The following is a 5,303-nucleotide window of genomic DNA, read 5'->3' as shown; positions in this document are numbered from 1 at the left end:
CTGGTTCTGTTTATTAGGTCTGGTCCATCTTGATCCCTTCTTAAATTGATTAGTTCAATCTGATTCACTTAAAGTTGATTGTAGGAAAAAGTGATCTGACATACCACAAGTTTGGATTAAACTGATTGGTCCACAAACCCACTTAGAATAAAATAAAAAATATTTGTATTTTTTATAAAAAGAAAATTCAACAAAAAAATTACTTTTTTAGAAAAATATTAGTTAAATTAAAATTTTCACTATCTACACACCCCAACCAGACATATTATCACAAGCTAAAAGTCTAAAACAATAATAATAAATTTTAAAAATAGTCTTAAGCAAAACACTAAATATAGTAATGTTAACCGATATTATAAAATACTAAAAGTATATTTTAGGTGAGTTTTACTCTATATCTATTTAAATAAATAAAATATTTTAAAGTCTTAAAAAATATTACAAAATACTAATAGATTATTTTTTTAGGTGGATTAGGTAGGCCAACCCGACCCACCATGAGTTCAACTCAAGTGAACCAGGTCAAGTTTTATAACAACAGTGAAATTTTTTTCTTTCTTGGGCCTGACCCAAACTAGTGCTATGCTAGATTAATACATGAGTTTGAATTCATTTTGACAACTCTAATAATTATAACTATTTTAAATAACTTCCTTCTATTTAAAAAATAGTTATAATTATAAAATTATAACTAATTTTTATGGAAATAGTTATTTCAAATAACTTATTTTTATTCATTCATCAGTTATGTAATTAATTTTAAATATAACTGATTATATAATTAGTTTATTCATAACCAATTATATAGGTATTCATATCTTAAAAATAATAATTGATTATATCAAATTATAACTAATTATATAAAATTAGTTATGCTTATAGTTATAATAATTACTTATAATCTAATTACTTATTAATTGTGAGTATAGTTATATAAATAACTAAACCATGAGCAACCCTACAGCCACTTAAAGAAGTTGGAATGATCATATTTTCCATTTTCTTCTTCTAAGAGGTAAAGAATGGCAACTTTCAAGTGTTTTTTGATGAGTTTTTTATGCTTTTATAAATTTATAAAATCTTTGAAGTGTATATGTGATGTAAGCTCCATTGGAGCTTGTAGGCCTAGAATCTTCTTCATCAATGGATTCCTTTGCTTCATGGAAGATGAATGACAGCGAAATGAAGAAGGAAGAGAGAGAGAGAGAGAGAGGAGACGCTACTTCAATGAGAAGATGAGTCTAGAAGAAGCTCACCACCATAGGAGGCCATGGATAAGAGCTTGGAGGAAGAAGGAGATGAATGAAGGGGGAGGAAGAGAAGAACACAAAATTTTGTGCTCAAGAGCTCTGAAATCTGAAGTTTAATTTTCAAATGATCAAAGTTGAAAAAATGCACATACATGATATCTATTTATAGCCTAAGTGTCACACAAAATTGGAGGGAAATTTGAATTTCAATTCAAATTTCACTTGAATTTGAAATTGAATTTGTGGAGCCAAACTTTGGAGCCAAAATTTTACTAATTATGATTAGTGAATTTTAGTTATGGTTCAGCCCACTAATCCAAGATCAATTCCAAGATTCCCCACTAAGTGTGCTTAGGTGTCATGAGACATGTAAAGCATGAAGGACATGTACAAAGTGTGACTATATAATGTGACAATGGGGTGTAGTAAGCAAATGCTCACCTCCCTCTCTAAAATTTAATTGGATTGGGCTTCTACCAATTCAATTAAATTTATTTCTCAACACCCACATCAAATATTCACTTAGTGCATGTGAAATTACAAAACTATCTCTTATACAAAAACTAGTTTGTGCCCTAAAATACAAGGGCTGAAAAATCCTATATTTCTAGGGTATCCTATCTACATTATGGAGTCCTAAATGCAAGGACCAAATATAATGACATTCTAGTCTAATATGTACAAAGATAATTAGACCCAACCTTGACCCATGGGCTCAGAAATCTATCCTGAAGTTCATGAGAATGCTAGGGCCTTCTTCAGCAACTCTAGCACAATCCTCTTGGAACCTCTTACTCATGACTTTAGTGACTGGTCTCTTCCTAGGGAGGATTGCATCAATATGTATGCTATTTTTTACATTTCCCCCCATTTAATTCCCTCTTAATGCCTTTTTTGTAATCAAGGTATGGAGAATTCATTCCACTATTTTCTTACGTGTCCGAGGAGTACTTCTGTGTGGGAGTTATCAGAAAACTTGAGTAAATGTGCCATGTTGTTATGGAGCCTGTGGAAACGGAGGAATGAGCTTTGGAATTTAGTGGAAGAAACTATTGCTAGTTTGGCATAGAGCTAAATCGATGCTGCAAGATTGGACTTTAGCCCAATCTACTCGAACAAAGTATCAGGTCACCATTTATCATAATGTTCCTTTCTGCATTAAACAAATTATAGAAATAGAAAAGCAATAATTCTCTTTGGTAAAAAAAATTAGAATAAATTATACTAACACTTTCTGACATCAAAATTCTTTGATATCCTCTCTTTTTTACCCTTACACTAATCCTTCTTAATTATTTGAAAAATATAATGCTGATATCATTTATATATTACAATGAAAGCACCAAAATTGTTAGGAACCAGAATAATCCTTTAGAATTGGAGGACTAAGGGCTTCCCAAACACAAAGGTGAGAAGAGAGAATTTTTCTGTATTTTTCTTATCTCCTTCTTACATGATTCATAAGTATTTATAACATCATATGGAGTGTTGTGTACAGGGCACTAACGGAAATGTAAAAGAATAACAGAAAAGCATAACCCAAAGGAAATGGAAAAGCATAACAGAATGGTAAATGGCAGATAACATCTCCTAGCCAAGCCAGCTCCTCAACCTATAGCATAATCTGTTGATGCCTTGGTGGGTTGATGCTTCTTTTGGGCCTTATGGTCCTCTACCTATCAACTGCATAAGGGAGTTGTTGTAAACGTTAAGTAATGCATAAGGGAGTTGTTGTAAACGTTAAGTAAAGCATGAAGTCATGTGCAATTTCAATATACCCTGGGAGGATGTTAGTGTAATTTGTTCTAATAATATCCTTAGTTACTCTACATGAATTTTATGTTTTTCTTTGCTTTCTTGTAATTGATTTGGAAATCAGGATGGTGTTGATTAACCAGTTTTGTGCTCATAGTCATAGCTTTAGATTCTTGTCTTATATAATGAAATGGGAAATTTGTTAACCAAATTGAGTGCGAATTATTTGTTTTGCCTATCTTTCTTACAAGCAGCATGCTTTGCTCTTGCTCTTGGCTTTTGTGGGTCTGCAAATTTACAATTGGGACCCTACTGCTCACGTTTGATAAAAATCAACTCAATGTTAGTGCAGTCTATGAAGGTGATTGATTGAAGTTTGATTAACATAGATTGCATACATTATATGTACTCACTAATCTTACATAAACATGCAGGAAGAAAAAGGCTTGTTGAGTGGAAAGAGGACCCATTATTCCCTAATGCAACATTGTACTGGAATACTATCTCACAGTAAAAGCTGTGCTCATATGCTCCATACTTTTTCTTTTTATTATGATCTTATCATCTGTATTATTTGTCTATTTTAATTCCAGGAAGTGGCAGCATCACATAGAAAATATCACAATCATTTACTTATTATGTGGCAGTTGACAATATGAACCTTCAAAATGTAGAGGTATTTATTGAAACAATCAGTACTATGATCAAATATATATTTATATTCTTCATTCAACTTCAAATATATGGTATTACCATGACAACATAAAATGGTAACATCTACATACAGGTAGAATAGAACTTCTCTTCGAATGCACTTATCTAGTATCTACAATACATCCTTCACAAGCCATAGATGTTCTTTGTATAATGGTTTACGTGTATTATTAAACCTTGTTCTTTTGGAGTCAAACACTGCAATATTAACAACTCCAGGTGACAGAGAGGTAAATGGATCCAACTTTCTTAGTTTTTTGGTCAGTTGATCACCATCTAATTGTTTTGACTTTCTATTGGATTATATTTTACCAATTTTGTAGGTGGATTTGTGTCACAGCATAACTCTTCTGCACTAATTCACATGTAATCCAACGGTTAGGCACATTAGTTGTCCATATATATAGCATTTCCCTAATCTAAATACTATCCTATCCTGTATATGGAGGTCTCAAAATCTGTTTAACTTCAACTGATCTATCTTTCAGAGTGTTTCTGATGAAGAAAGGTTTGATGTGAATGTATCTTATGAACAAAGATGGATCATATATTTAACAGGATCAGGTAGTATAATTAACTTTCAAAATCTCTTTAATTAGATAAAAGAATTTCGTCAAATTTTTTTGGAAAGGACTCAATTTATTAAATGTACATCATGTGATTAATACAGGTGTGGTACCCGTGCTAGTCTTACTTGCCCTGAAAATCTTCAAAATGTTCCAAACTAATGGCGAAGAAAGGGAAGAATTCCAACAAGTGCAACTGATTTTAGAACAAGCTCCACTACTGCCTAGTAAAGATGATGTTCTTCCAAGTTGGGGTTCATCTGATGAATCTCTCTCTAATGAAGAAGAGGATCTCACAATGTGGCTTGCATTGCAGGGAATTCTTCTATGGAAGGAAAGTCATCAAGGGAAGGGGAGACTAGCAATGACCTCTAGCATTTGTATGCCATTTGCTTTGATGCTCAAAGGGATTGCTTCTTTCTCCCATGTGGTCATTGGGTGGCATGCTTTCCATTTGGAACTAGTTACACATTACTTTTATATTTAGGCCAAATGACTTATTTAGTCTTTTATTTTATTTTTTTGTTCACTTTAATCCTTTATGTTTTAAAAAAATGATCCTTCCATCTATTTTGAGCTAACACCGTTAATAATTTTTTAAAATTGACAATTAAAAACTGTCACAAAATATATCATTTTTTTTTCTTCTTCTTCTATCTCCTTTATTCTCCCGATTCTTCACTAGACAACACACGGCCAACAGAGGTTTCATAAGCTTATGTGTATTGGATCTGAGCACATTGTCTTCAACTTCCTCCTCACCATTGACAGACCCTTCTTTGATGTATTGCTTCAGCGCATCATCTTCAAGTTCGTCCTCGCCAACAACCCCTTCTCTGTTGCAGTGCTCCAACGTATCATCCTCAACTTTGTCCTCGCTGACAACCCCTTCTCTGTCATGATGCTCCAGCACATCGTCCTCGCGATATAGATCTGATTTAGATATGAAATTTGGAAGCATATCCTGGTGAACTATGTTTTTTAGTGAAGAACTGAGAGGGAAGGAGAATGAAGACCA

The 5,303-nt window shown here is 32.9% G+C and overlaps 1 long non-coding RNA gene across 6 annotated transcripts; it reads left to right on the top strand.

Annotated features, from left to right (window-relative positions):
• The first annotated feature begins 2,521 nt into the window (after positions 1-2,521).
• On the top strand, positions 2,522-5,303 carry LOC106797190 (uncharacterized). Of its 6 annotated transcripts, XR_005889707.1 has the most exons (7): positions 2,522-2,658; positions 2,749-3,366; positions 3,440-3,494; positions 3,599-3,681; positions 3,793-4,096; positions 4,208-4,283; positions 4,390-5,303. It is a non-coding gene; the product is annotated as an uncharacterized lncRNA (long non-coding RNA). The 6 variants fall into 6 exon arrangements; XR_005889705.1 differs by having other exon boundaries at positions 2,749-3,494; XR_005889704.1 differs by having other exon boundaries at positions 3,440-4,096.

This window comes from Glycine max, chromosome 18 (genome assembly GCF_000004515.6).
Source record: "Glycine max cultivar Williams 82 chromosome 18, Glycine_max_v4.0, whole genome shotgun sequence".
In the NCBI taxonomy this organism is placed as follows: Eukaryota; Viridiplantae; Streptophyta; class Magnoliopsida; order Fabales; family Fabaceae; genus Glycine; species Glycine max.
This window is presented reverse-complemented; position numbering and strand designations above follow the sequence as displayed.